The following is a 15,467-nucleotide window of genomic DNA, read 5'->3' on the forward strand; positions in this document are numbered from 1 at the left end:
CCTCAGCCTCCTGAGCAGCTGGGACTATAGGTGCACACCATCATGCTTGGCTTTTTTTTTTATTTTCTGTAAAGACAAGGTTTTACTATGTTGCCCAGGTTTGTCTCAAACTCCTAGATGCAAGTATTCCTCCTATCCTGGGATCACAGGCATGAGCCGCTACATCCAGCCATGGAAGAAGGAAGAGGGCTATGATCTTGTTAGAGAAAACTATATTGATGGAAACATACAAGAAATAAAGAAACTACAAAGACTTACATTCAGATTCTGTTTTGTCTGTCCCCCAGTTGGGACCTGATTCTCATCTTCTCATGTTTAGTCACGTGCAATCATAACACACTCAAGACAAACTTGGCCAAGAATCAGACTTAGTGTGCAATAGCTAAATAGCTCAATCTTCTGAAAAGAGACTCACTGGAAGAGCCACAGAAGGAGAGCTGAAGATGCAAAGGGTCCAGTTATGCACAGGGTGTACTTCAGGCTACTTGTTTTTGCTGGCTGCCATGGTTGACCCAGGTAGGCACTATTTCCAAAAATAAACTTTCAAAAAATAACTCAGAAACATTTAGTTACCTGTGGCCTATTTATTGTCTTCTACACAAATAATTTACTGACATGTTAAGAAGTCAGTGGAGAGGCCAAGTCAATAGAAAAGGCAAAACAAGGATGTGGCAGTCCCTAGGGAACCAAGGAAATTTCCAGTATTCAAAAACCAGGGTACTCCCTTCCACATTGACTCTGGCCTTGATCACATGACTTACTGTGGCTAAGGAGACATTAGCAAGTGTACCACCAACAGATGAGCACTTGCACATTGGGATGCTCCATTGGGATGCTGATAAGCACTTGTAGGTGGGGATGCTCCCTGTGGAAGCCAGAAGCCATGTAATGAGTCTAACCACTCTGAGACAGACATGCTGGGAGGACGTCAAAGCTAGCAAGGAAGCAAAGAGGTGCTAGACATGTGAGTGAAGCTCCTTGGGTCTTCCAGATCAGCTACCAGACACCAGCTAAATGCAGCTATGTGACTTCAGCTGATTCCATAAGGAGCAGAAGGACCACCCAAATTTCTAACCCACATAATCAGAGGAAATAATAAATCATTACTGTTTTAAGCTACAATAAGTGATTTTTGCAGCAATAGGTAAGTGCAGCACAGAATTTGTTAGAGACATAGAAGAAAGAAAACTGCACTCTGGGAATAACAAATTTTATTTGTATATTTTGGGGTATCCTGCTAAGCTGGCTGTTAGCAGAGAGGTCAGTCCAGGAATTCTGTCTTTGAGTAGGCTCTCAGGGATATCAAAGAAAGTGTTGTTAGTTGTTTACTGATTTTTTAAAGAAAACTTTGAGAGTATACCATGGAGCACACTTGTGTCATGTCTGCTGTGTCCTTTTGTTGGCACCTTTGACCTTGTTATATCAGATTTGCACCTTTTCCCTTGTCAGAATTTTACAGAAGACAACTTTGAGACTGGAAAAAGACCAACCGTGAGTGGGCCTGGAGGATATGAACATTCTCACAAGCCCTATCCCTCCCTCCCATTTAAAAACAGCAGCAGTGGCATGGGCATTTTGTCTAGCCTTTTAGTCAATAACCTTGGCTATTGACTATTGACTATGGAGGGCCCTAAAGTGGCTCAGGGCCTTGCAGGAAACTCTGGCACTTTAGTTCCAAACATGGCATTGATTTGAGGAAGCAGGGGTGACAGAAACTGGAGCCATGGCCCTGGAAATAAGAGCTGCTTAGTGGGGCCAAGTGGTCTACAGAAATCAGGCCCTCTCTGTGTGGAGAGTGCACAAAAGTGTTAGAGCAGGTGACCAAGAAACACAGACAGAAACAAAAGAAAATAGAATTAAGAACTGAAATAATCACAGAACAGAATCACACAAGTAAAACAGAAATAAACATCATTTATTTGGAAGATGGGGTAAATCCATTACTGGTGACTAGAGTCCTGAGGCTGCACTTTCTCTTCAGGAGGGTAGGCTGGAATGGGGTGGGCTGGAATAGGGTGGGCTGTGTCTGGCAAGGGCTGTGGTAGTTTGGTATCTGGGTAGACAAGCAGAATTAAAAGTGCAGAATTAGTTTTCTCAGACTGTGGCATCTCTCACATCAACCAAGAGCCCATCTATGTGTCCTCTTCAGTTCTGCATTGCCCTGTCCCTATTCCCTGGAGTATGCCCCATTTTCTTTACCACCTCTCACCTGCCTGGCTCCCCAGCTGGGCCCCAGGCCTGTCTCCCCAGAGCAGATGTCCAGGATCATTGAGGAACTGCTGGCTGCGCTGGCATGTTAGGCAGGTCTGTATTGTCCAGCACTGTCCCCTGCGGCCTAGGGTAAAGTGGGAAAAAGAACCCAGGTTAAGAAAAGGTCTCCAACCAGTTTTGCCTCCACTGTTTTTCAGTAGGAATTCCCTCCTCCATTTGAATACAAATTTGATGGTGTCAGGTCCCTGCATAACTGCATCAACTTACTGGAACTCTTTAAGATAAAGTCTAAACTCCTTAACAAGAATCTTCAAGATCTGGCTTGTTTCCCCCTCCAGTCTCATGTCTTGCTCCTGCCCATCCCAAACTCCAGCTTCCTGAACTTGCATTTCTATGACAGCACCACAAGCTCTTTTAGTCTCCAAGTCTTCACACATGCCTAGAATTTCCATCTCTCACTCCCCTTGCTTATCACAAACCTCATGAGTATTAGCATGAGTATTAGCATTCTAGTCTCCCAATTTTCTACACTGGCGGAGGCCATGACAATCCAGGACTCAGCATGGGAACCGAATGAAGACACCCTTCTGGAAGGCAAAGCCCCAGAAGGATCCGTGAGTGTGGCAAAGCCCCGTAGAAAGTCTTGAGGAAAGTTCTACATGAATGTCCTGTGATTCATGGTTGCCTGTTTGTTCCTATTATATTGTTATGCTTATGCCTTACAGAAATAATATGCTTAAATCTCCCCTTGGGAAAGAACGCTGTGACTAAAGTTAAGGATTACAGCATCTATAATGCCAATAATAAAGCAGTTAATGTTTCACCATTGGCCATGCCTCAGGAAATGCAAATAGCAACCCAATGGGTCACAATAACCCACCAATTACTCTAAAACCTACTATGACAAAGTATACTTTTAACTGTTCTACTTTATGTTAAAACTATAGTATCGAGAAATGACAGAAACTGAGGTACAAACTAAAACAAATACAGTTAAGCCATACAAACAACACCAGAATAGCCACAAGTTTAAAGCTTTGAAACAATATTACAAACCCTTGCCAACTGTTAGAGCAGGCCCCCATATAGGCTATAATATGAATGGTAGAATTTGGTAGGCACCCAGAGGAAAGAGTAGTATGCAAAACTTAGAATGGCTTGACCCTCTACTACCTTATACAGGTGCATATGATGATGATATGGTTAGAAAAGTCTGGATAGATGAAAGATATGTTAAGTAGAAAAACTTATCTTTATAGAAAAAATTAAACGCAGTGGGCCCCCTTGGTGCCTGTTTTCTAAAACCCAAAGGTCAGCACTTAGTAAAAAGTGAAATGATTGGTATATATAAATAAAATATAGACACTGCCTCATCACAGACAGTGACCTTTAAATTAAAACTACATAAAGGTTATATGCCTAACGTCTTTATAGCTATATAGACTATTTACCTTTATAAAGCATAAGTTTTACTTTCCACTTGCTAACCTTTTGACTAATAATAACCTTGCCCTTTTAATAAGTTACCACTTCCAAGAACAGCTAACTTCTTATATGTAGACATTATTAACTGCATAATTATGCAAAAATCATAAAAATTGTAAAATCATTAGTATGTCATACAATCATTTTGATATGTTTTGATTGTTAATTATTTCCTTTACTGTTAACTTTATGCCAAAAATTATGATATAAATAAATCAGCACTGCTGTGCTTCAGTGCCAGAGTGCCTGAAAAGAAACTCTCGTCATGACTCTTCATTGTTTCGCCTTACCACGCCTCCTTCCCGGGTCCTGTGAACCCCCAGGAGCTGGCTTCCGGCACTACACTATTTTAATCGTTTCTTACTGTATTTCACTGAGAATAATGAATTCTGCACAGTACTTGACACATTTTAGAAAATAAGTATTTGTTTAGTGAATGAGTGGTGATAGAAATCGTGTCCTCCACGAGGCCAAGTGACATCTATTATTAAGCACAGGTGGAGACCTCATGGTACCATCATTTGTCTACCTGTCCAGACTGGGAAAAAAGGCCAGGGCCAAGCAAGCCCAAACCTTAGTTTGTGCAAGTGGAATTAGAACTTAACCCAGGGCTAGAGAAGGCCGACACCTGCAAATACCATGCTGACACATCCGGAGGAGGCAGGCATTGTTCCGACTCTCACACCCCAACCGCCCGCACTCCGCAATCTCCCCACCTCACGTCTCTGCCACTGGGTGCAGCTAAGCCCTGGGGCCAGGAGGGAAGAGCAGCCATGACAGAGAGTCCTCTTCACTGAGGTGTCCCTGGGGCAGAGGTGGAAGAGGGTCGCCTGCACCACCCCCCACCTCCCCTGTGTTCTGCCCACCAGGCCCGCGGCAGTCTCACCTTCACAAGAGAAGCCGCTTCACGATGGTTCTCTCCGTGTGACAGTAAAATCTCGCTAGCGTCTGGTTCTTGGGGTCTTGTGCAAGGACAGCGGGTGGCCTGCAGTGAAAAGACAGACGGAGAGTAGGAAGCCATTTTTCATCTTCTTAAACCCTGACACAATGGTGAGAAAGTAGAAGGTATGCTTTTGGAGAAATGCACACTTTAGGTATAATTAACTTTACTGACTTTGTCTTTTCAGAAACAGACTTCCAGGTATCAGAGGCATCTCGTAGTGGCAATCAAGTTTGCCTAGAGTAAAGGGAATTTACAAGGCCTAAGACATCATGCATTGGACAAGAACTGTAAAAGTCATGAAACTTGTAATGACAAAAGTTATAACCGCTCAGAGGGAGAGCAGGTGGGGATTCGATCTTACAGTAAATTGGGCACTATCTACAGGGAAGCCAAGGATCCTCCAAAGCGACCCACTGGGAATGTCTAGGAGATAAGGGGAGGTGCACCCTCCACTAGCTCTAAGGAATGTCGTTTGGGAAGGTGCAGGAGAATTAGAATCTTTGTCACGCCCTTCTCTAGGGGCTATGATAATGTGGGGGAACATTAATGGGTCTCTGCGTCACAGGTTCTCCAAGACATTCACAGGTGGTCGATAAGGAAGTCACGGCAGTCACGTGCAACATCTCCAAGAAAAGGATTTAAGCCAGGACTCTGGGGGTCTACGCTGCCACAATCTCCTAGAGTGTAGGCCCTCTCCCTGTCTGTGGGGGGTGAACTTTTCTTAAACAAATCTTTTCTTCTCTCACCTCTGTATGTCGCAATTCTTTGCTTCTACTCGGATCTCTGGGTTGCCGGCGCGCACCTCCGGCTTGCCAGCCCCGGCAGTTCTGCACCCCTCCCTGCGCCTCTCCACCCTCACCCTGTCGGTCCGTACCCTAACATGCAGGAGCTGTCACTCCGGAGCCTGTAGCACCGGGCCCCATCCCTTAAGCAGCCTTCATCGCAGATTCACCTGGTACAGGAAGTTGAGGCTCTGGAAAGCCTGGCGGTCCTTCACCCGCCCCGCCATCAGCCAAGCCGCAGGGCTGCAAAGGAGACCACCCGAGACCCCGCCCCTCTCAAAACCTTGCTTCCGGTGTCCGCGCTAGGCCTCCTGGGAAGTGTAGTCTCTGGGCTCGCTCTCCCCCTTCTGTGGCTCTTACTGTGGGGTCACCCTGGGGCCGCAAAGACCCATCTGTTTTTAAACTCACCAGCAATCCAAGCCCAGGGTCCCTTGTTGAGTATTGGATTTCTTCAATCTTCTCAAGCCTCTGATCAGTTTACATTACGTAGAGACTGGAAAGCCTAGTGAAACAGAAGATCTTAAATCTGCCAAACATTTCTAGGACAGAAGACTGGTGTCCTTATGCAGACTGCTTGGGGAGAGGATTATGTGCAATTTATACCCAGCTAGACCTTCTCCTCTGAAGCCAAAGGACAGATGCCTGCAAATTCTACAAAAAGGATACCTGTGCATGCATGTTTATTGCAGCCTTATTCACAGTAGCAAAAACATGGAACCAACCACACTGCCCATCGAAAGTGAAATGGATTTTTTTTTTAATGTGGGACATATACATGATGGAATATTACACAGCTATAAAGGACAAATTATGGAATAAGCAGCAACTTGGATGGATTTAGAGTTGATCATACTCAGTGATCTATCACAGAAACAAAGAACTGAGTACCACAAGTTCTCACTCATAAGTGAATCCTAAACATTTATCAACATACTACAAGAAAGGAATTGGCAGTAGCAGGACACTGCCTGAGGAGGGAGGAAGGGCACATAACATCAATAAGAGTATCTGACCCTAAACCAGGTGAAGAGAGAACCAATGTGAGGCCTAAACTTCACCTGTATATAGACCAATTATGTACCAATGTGAGGCCTAAACTTCACCTGTATATAGACCAATTATGTACCTAATTCTGACTTGAACTCCACATCTTAAAATAAAATATATTTTAAAAATTTAATACCATGAACTACAAAAAAAAAACCATGAAATTGTCAGTCTTCAAATGTTCAAATACTAAAATATACTCTATGATTTCACAACACAACCCCATTACTCCTTCAACCCATCCTGAAGCACAGCAGAGTTGTCACTAACTTTGAGATGTTTGCCAAATTTTTTTCAACAGCCACAGACCCACATATGCTGCTACTGCATTTACCCTCTAGGGAATAAAATTAGTTCCTTAATTATGTGCAAAGTTATAAAACTATAATCTATGAAACTTGATTCAATACCAGGCACAACAGTTAATTATACTTATTTATTAATCTTTTGCTACAAAAATTATCAAATCTAAAAGAGTAGAAAATACTGAAATTCTTCATTTAAAAAAACCAGTATTTTAAAAAAGAAAGAAAAGTGCAGGTTTAAAGAAATGTCTAAAATTTTTAATGGAATACACAAATGAATTAACTACTAACCATGCTGTTGCTTTATTTAAAAAATATGAGTTCATGGTTAGTGAAATTACTTCAGTATGAGCCAAGAAATGTGTTAGATGTCCATTTATGTAGCCAGGACAGAACCACATATGTGAATAGGAAGAGGAGTCTTGTGTTCTCCATATCCTAGGGGCTCCTAGGATGCCCCTAGAATAGACTGGCTACAACAATTCCTAATAAGTCAGAAGTTTCAAATGAGTTCAATATTTTGGAAGTAAGTTCCAGGGAGAGGCAGAAAACTGGAAAGTTCATACTTTCCCATGTTAATCAGTTAATCATAAACATGATTTCATATATGTTTTTGTCTTTAAAAAACACTTAATCTTTCATCAGCAATTCCTTCAAGGTGAACAGGGAGAGATGAGTATGATTGTGAAGCTAAGTTTTGTGAAGCATTAGAGTGGTTAAGAAGGGGTAGGAATCAATTCCAGAATCCCACACAGTCACCTGGTAACCCTCAGCCCAAGAATCGGATAGCCATTATTACCCTCCCAAGGAAAAGAGGTCATGTGAAGAGCACACAGAACTATATCAAGAATAAGAGTACAGATGGCATCCCAAACAGTATCTCTGAGATTCAAGCAGAAACAAAGGAAGAAGCTAGCGTCAAAGTATCCAGAATCCCATGAGACAGGAAGTTTCATTCCTTGAAGCCACCATCTCACATCTGCCAACATGGGTCAAGGCTTCTGTGGACCTGCGTGGTTATAGTTGACAGGGACCCCAGTGATCTCTCTAGGGTTAGAGGTAGCTTGAGAAAAAGGAGGGGGTACACACACAAGGAAAGGAAGTCCTTCACTGCATCCCCACCATCATCCTCTGTCCATATTTAAATACATACCACCTGTCTTTCAGTTTTTCTCTTTTTGGCCTTTAACAAATGAGCTGTGTGATTCTGGGCAGAGTATTTAGCCTCTTGGGTCTCCATTTCCTCATCAGTTTCATACAAATCAATCTTTCAACAAGCAATGATCAAGGATAGGCTATGCTTGAGGGGAAAATAAGGAAAGCTGGTGTAGCTGACCTCATTGAGCCCAGTGTCCAGTTGGCGAGGTAGACACCTTTGTCAGTATCACACCTAACATTATACGTTTGGAATTCACACTACAAGCCAGTGTGAGATGGATTGTAGCTTAGCTATCTCCATTTTTTCCTCTATTCAACAAATAGGGGGAAGTACCCAGAATGTGCCAACCTTTGTGCTAAGTGCTGAGGAGTTAACTGTGAGAGCATAAACACAACCTTTTATGTTCTGGAGTACCATCCCAACAGGAAAGAAATATGAGCCAGACAAATACAAACTAGTGTGAGTGTCCTAAGACTGCGGAGACTATGCCGGGATCACAGACAAAGACAGGCAATAAGAGATGGTGCAGTCACAAAGGCTGACCTTGGGCTGTAGCCACTCTCAAGGCAGAGTTCACCTGGGAGTGTTAATCTTCACCGTTGTCTAGAAGACTTAATTACTCCTTGGCTGTACAGAGCTCATCAAGGTTGCTAGCAGGGCTTCTCTTCCGGTAGATAAGAGAATGCATTTAGAGCTTTTATTGATTACTCACATATTATGACAGGGTTTAAGACAGAGAACAGCTCCACAAACTATGACACTGTCAAACAGTCAGGAATTTACAGTCTACAAGAATCGGTGGTCAGAGAAGTCAATCTCCTGTGTAGATCTGTGTAGATTAATGGTTATATGGAGGTTGAGGATGTGGTGATGGAGTATATTTCTCATGTTCACCCTTTACTGGAGTTCCGCTTGGCAATGGAAGGACCCCATTTTCCCAGATGCCGTTTCCAACTTTTGTTGTAGAGTTTAATGACTGGGGAAGGACCTTGACATGTGATTAGTTTGATGACAAAGAAAATCACAGTGAACTAAACTCCTAGATGCCTCAGTGGCTTTTCAAAAGTATTTCTGAAAACCCACACTATATCAGAGAGCCATTGTGTGGGCATATAGAGCCACTCCTGACCTCTTTCAGAATGGCCAAGTAATCAGCAATTTTTCATATGGGTCTGAATTCCTTCTCTTGGTTTAAACTGGTAATGTGGAGAGGGGAGTGTTTGTGTGCGGCTGAGTGGGACAGGACAAGGGTGTTTTGTGAGATGGTAGTTCTCTGGCAGTAAAGAAAAATTCTTGAGCAAGGCTTTGAATGCTTCTCCTTACGGGAGTGAAGTTACAGTCTAAAACACTGCTGGAGTTTTATAAAATGAAGATTTTTTTTGTCCTGCTGATTATTTCTGAAAGTCTATGAGGAAGGTCTTCAGAGATCAAATATTAATACACTAATAACCTGGGGAAGGAGGACTGATTTGGATGTTAAGTTGGAATGCTGACCTGCCTTTTGACTATTTTACAAAGCATCCGTGGAGAAAAGTGTATTTTATATAATTGGTTTCCTTTGTAATCCTATGTAATCTAGTAAAAGAATTTAAATTTATTATTCTGAGTAGGCTCGCCATATTGTCAAAGGTGTGCAGAGAACAAAGTGTCAATTTCCACCAAAAATTATTTGTGAATCATATATTTAAGATTCAGTGCTGTCGGAGGGTTTGTGTCCCCTTGAGGAGAAAGTCATTTGGCTCTAAAATGTGTTGTCCAAAGTGGAGAGAGTAGATGACCTCTGACTGCTACTTGCAGGAATCCAAACTAATGTAGGGAAAAGAATCATATCCCTGAAGGAGAAATTGAGCAGGAGGAAAGATACAAATGTAGACTGAGATGGAGAGGGGGATCTGGAATGCGATTGGTTTGAGTCCCTGGACATCATGGGTGGAGCCAGGCGCAGTGCTGTTTATGCCCTGGTCTAGTAGTAAGAACAGTTGGAGAGGCAGAAGGCATAAGGATAACAGAGGCAGAAGCAAGACATCAAAAACACTCACCATGAGACTGAGTCTGGCATGTGCTTCCATGTGGGCATCTGGGTGGAGACTCCTCAGTGAGATGAATGTGAAAGAACTCAGAGGAAAAGGTCAGGGCAAGATGTCTCACAGTTTCACACATCAGAGGATCTCAGAATTAGATTCTTTATTCTTTCTTCTCTGACATTCTCTTCTTTTCTAATAGTCCCCCCCAAAAAATGATCCAGGAGGGTGAGGGATATTCACACTCCATCTCTCTGAGACTTGAGCTTTCAGTATATGCTACCAAAGTTCTGCTAAATTCATTCTCTTCTCCCTGGTGCAATCTGCAAATTTTCTAAATTTTAGTTCTATTGTTCTAGCTATAAAAAATTAAAAGTAAATTTAACAAAAGAAGTAGAAAAATGAGATGAGGTAGTGGTAAAAGGTACTTAAATGATCAAAAAGTCCTCACTTAGAAACATATGCATTTCTCCAACTCTCTTAGGTTTTCTGTCATTGTGGTTCATTCTGGACATAGAAATTAGATATATACATATTCCTCAATGTGCTAATGACACCATCACAACTTCCATCCTCCCTTAAGTTTTCCTCTTGATCCTTGGTCCATTTTCCAGGGTCCTGTAAGTTGGTTGACAAGGGAGTTTTCAGAATCATGGGTGATTTGACAAATCTTAATCTTTCTTTTATTTAGAAGAAGATGAGGCAGAAAACAGGACTTAAGTTATTCTTGGTCATCACATGGGGAAATTAGAGCAATGTAGACCTCTAGATCTGTCAAGGGCAATAAAAAACACCCAGTGTGTGTCCCTTACTCTTCAGAGAAGTAGACTTAATGAAACTGGTCAGTGCCTTAACCAAGGCCTAACAGAGGGTTGTTAGGCAGAGTAGGAACCAGAACCCAGAAGTCCTGAACTTTAGACCAGGGTGATATTTGCTGCAGTGAACTAGAGTCAGTGCTAGTCAATAGGAAAGCAAGCCCAGAGTCCCTGCCAGATGGGGCAATTTTTCTAATTCTGCCTGGCCCTGACGGACTCTGGAGACTTTGGGTTTCAGACCACAGCTTCATGACAGGAATGAAGGAGAGAAATAGGAGTGTAAAGAGACTGTGTGTGTGTGTGTGTGTGTGTGTGTGTGTGTGTGTGTGTGTGTGTAAGAGAGAGCCAACAAGCACCTGCTCAGGAATCTAGATTGTGCTCCCGATGTAAGAAGCTAAGGGAACCGGGAAAGAAAGAATAGGGCTGGAAAGGAGAGATAAAACATAAAAAAAGCATGAAAATTTGTCTCTTTACTCTGTGGAGTCCTGAGGGAGGGGCCACTGAGAGGTATCAAAGGTCAGAACAGCTCAGATAATCCAGGGATATCACAATGCCTATACACTGGTGGGGATGGTGGGACACAGGAAGAACACAAGAGATAGAGTTGGGAAGGGGCTCCTCCCCTTCTGTGTCCCTGGCATTTTTCAGGTCAGAGCAAAGCGCTGAAGCCAGGGACTCTCCTTCAGCGCCCCTACTCAAGGGCCGAATCATCCCACACAGGGCTGCTTGGCTCTGCTGCACCATCACAAAACCTGGAGCACTGGGGTCCTTGGTCACCTTGGGGTTGGGTGTCACTGCCTTTCAGGGGAATTTGAGGCATCCTATCAGATCCTTAGTTTGGATTTCATTTGATGTTCAGTAAGGAGGATAAAAAAGTCTAAGGTGTTTGAATGTTCCTCTGATGTGGCAATGAGAAAAAGTGTTAACATGTGACCCTCCCATGACACATGCAAGCAAAGTTAGTGTCCATAGGCAGCTTTAAAAAACTTCAGAATTCAGGTGTGTTCTGGATCCAAAGGTGCTGTCTAGGCAGGTGCTGCAGGACTCTGAGGGGCCCAGCACCACCTTATAATGCCTGCTCCTGGTTCTTCTCTCTCTTCTTACTGTCCTGCTCCCTTCCTAATCTGCTCATGAGGCTCAACACCTTCAGCGTGTCTCCATGCCCCCTGTTCCATTGAGAACAACAGTCTGAACTCACCTGGCATCATTAAGGACCTGGTGAGGAAACACTGTGGGGAGGTCTAGGTGGGCGGTCCAGCGCCAACCACAGAGCTTCCAGGCTAAGGGTAGAGTGAGTGAGCTGTGCCCCAAAGCCTAATATGCAAACCAAGTTTGTCCTCTCTTTAAGGGCCACTGAGTTATGGCATTTCCTGTGAAGGCAATGGAGGTGGCATCTCATAGTCCAGACTGACACCTTCTCAATACCAGGCCTCAGGTCAGCCTGGATGGCAGGAACAGGTATGACATTGATTGTTCAGGGATGATCCTCCACCACTGTCTGAGTTCTCTTGGGCCAGGAGCACATCCCACTTAAGACTCTGTCCAGTGTCTAGTACTGTGTGTGGAGTGGGTGGGATGCTAGAACATTCAAACCAGTGAATGAACAAATTAATAAGTGCCATTCAATGATAGTTGTGGTTATAAATTGTGTTTTGGGGACATCATGATAATATGTCATTTATCTCTTGGAAAAACCGGATATGAAAATTCAATGATCACTCTCACCCCTCTTGTTCAATATTGTGTTGGAAATCCTAGCTCAGGCAATCAGATAAGAGAAGGAAATCAGGGGTATCCTAATGGGAAAAAAAGAAAGTCAAGTTATCCCTCTTTGCTGATGATATGATACTATGCCTTGAAAATCCAAGAGAATCTGTCAAAAACCTGCTTTCACTGATAATGGCCTTTGGTAAAGTCTCCAGGTACAAAATAAATGTGCAAAAGACAGTTGCATTCCTCTACACCAACAACAAGCAAGTGGAGACCCAAATACAAAGTACAATCCCATTCACAATAACCACCAAAAAAATGAAATACCTCGGCATCTTCCTAACCAGAGAATTGAAAGACCTTTACAATGAGAACTACAAAACACTGCTCAAAGAAATCCAAGAAGATACAAACAAATGGATAAATATTCCATGCTCATGGATAGGAAGAATCAACATTGTTAAGATATCCATCCTACCAAAGACAATCTACAGATTCAATGCAATACCCATTAAGCTACCAACATCATTCTTCTCAGACCTAGAAATGACAATATAGAAATTCATATGGAAACATAATCGACCGCAAATAACCAAAACAATCCTTAGCAAAAGAAACAAAGCTGGAGGTATCACACTTCCAGACTTCAAACTTTACTATAAGGCCACAGTAATCAAAACAACCTGGTATTGGTACAAGAACAGGCACATAGATGGAACAGGCACAATGGAACAGGATAGAGATTCCGAAAGCAAAGCCTCAATTCCTCAACCAACTCATCTTTGACAAAGCCTCCAACAACAACCACTGGGAAGAGGAGAACCTATTCAGTATATGGTGCTGGGAAAACTGGCTGACCACATGCAGAAGATTGAAACAGGACCCCTACCTATCACCATACACAAAAATTAACTCTTAATGGATCATAGACCTGAAACCGTAAGAATCTTAGAAAGCGCAACCATAAGAATCTTAGAAAGCACAGGAGACACCCTTATGAAAATTGGAACAGGAAACCAATTCCCATTCAGAACCCTAAGGCCAATACCTTAAGAAATAAAATAGACAAGTGGGACCACATCAAATTAATGAGCTTCTGCAAAGCAAAAGAAACCACCAAGAGAGCAAGGAGACAGCCCACAGAATGGGAAAACATATTTGCCAACTGTTTATCCGACAAAGGCCTAACATCTAGGATCTACAGGGAACCCAAACATGCCATAAGGAAAAAAACAAGCAGCCCTTTTAAAAAGTGGGCAAAAGACATGAATAGACATGTCTCAAAAGAAGATATACGGGCTGCCAACAGACATATGAAAAAGTGCTCAGCCTCACTCACCATCAGAGAAATGTAAATCAAAACCACATTGAGATACCACATAACCCCAGTAAGAATGGCCATTATTAATAAAACAAACATCCTGGTGAGGATGTGGAGAAAAAGGAATGCTTCTACACTGCTGGTGGGAATGCAAACTAGTACAACCTCTTTAGAAGACAGTGTGGAGATTTCTGAAAGAACTAGAAGTTGACCTTTCATAAGACCCAGCAATTCCCCTATTGGGAATATACCCGGAGGAACTCAAATTATTCTACAAAAAAAACACCTGCACTCGTATGTTTGTTGCAGCTCTATTCACAATAGCAAAAACATGGAACCAACTGTATTGCTCATCGAAGCTGGACTGGATTAAAAAAAATGTGGTACATATGCACAATGCCATAAAGAAAGACAAATATATGGACTTTGCAGCAACTTGGGTGGATTTGGAGTCGACCATACTCGGTGATTTATCACAGAAACAAAGAACAGAGTTGTTGGGAGCCAGCCTTGGAGACCCGCCTGATTGACAAAGTCCAGGTGCGCTGAGGATCCCCAGCCACAAAGTGAGTTCAGGCAGCTGAGGCCCTTCTATCTTCTGCCTTTGCTATTGATATGGCCGAAGAATTCTGTACAGTTGAGGATGAAGAAAACAACATGTTTATTTGAAGTACTCACAGCTAACCTAGGAATGTCATGGTTCATTTTTCCATTTCCCACCATGCTGCTTGGCCTTTTCTAACATATACAATGGTTAAACTCTGAAGCACGTTTAAAATGCTTTCTTTCACTTGGTTCTGAGTTACTAGATATTGCTTAAGTTAAAAATGATATAAGCATATTCACTTCTTAGTTGATTTAAAATAATGTAGTTTAGTGTTTAGACATAGTTTTTTAGAAGCAAAAGTTCAAAGTAAGTTCATTAGGAATTCGCTATAATTTCTGACACATACCTAGGAGTTATGTAAGTGATTTATAACATTGTTTTTACAGATTTAGGATAAAGATGAATCGTTAAGTTTTTTACTTAATTCAATAGATAAAATTTTAAGTTTACGTATATAGAATAGGTTTTCACTGAACTCATGATATATTAATTGGATACTTTTATGATGAATTAACTGAATACAGAAAGCAACCTTGGGGGCCTGGGAAACATCATTAAAAGCTTCTTTTGAGTTTTCTTTAGGAGTATACACTGCACGATAAGAGAAAAGCAATGAAGACACCTGGACAGGAAAGGCAATTACAAAGCTTTGAAAATCATAGAAACCCCAGTGAAAACTCCTGATATGTGAAGAAATGTGCACCTGGAAACTTTCTTGAAGCACTTCAAGGACTGTAATTTGGGATTGTTTTGAAAAATGTTTCTGGTAGTGCTATTCTAGACATGATAATTATTGTATCCATGTATTAAACATAGTTGGTAAATGTATAATCATGCAAGTTTATATAACTAATATACATATATATGAAGTTTGACAAAAAGTTATTAGGCTTTGGTAATGTTTAACAAGGTTTTTACTTTGAATCATTAATTAAATTTTAATGCTGTAGTTTGATGTTTTGTAATTACTTTGAAGATTGTTTTAGGTTCACAAGTTTAAGTTCACATAATGATAAAGTTGGTGCCTTAAAGATAATAATAATTGCTTAAGTGGCTATCTT

General features: G+C 41.9%; 1 pseudogene; it reads right to left on the minus strand.

Annotated features, from left to right (window-relative positions):
• Positions 1-1,894: 1,894 nt before the first annotated feature.
• Positions 1,895-5,648, minus strand: LOC103272609 (annotated as a pseudogene).
• Between the last annotated feature and the right edge of the window lie 9,819 nt (positions 5,649-15,467).

The sequence above is a fragment of the Carlito syrichta genome, unplaced genomic scaffold (genome assembly GCF_000164805.1).
Source record: "Carlito syrichta isolate Samal-C Ts95f unplaced genomic scaffold, Tarsius_syrichta-2.0.1 Scaffold312894, whole genome shotgun sequence".
Classification (NCBI taxonomy): domain Eukaryota; kingdom Metazoa; phylum Chordata; class Mammalia; order Primates; family Tarsiidae; genus Carlito; species Carlito syrichta.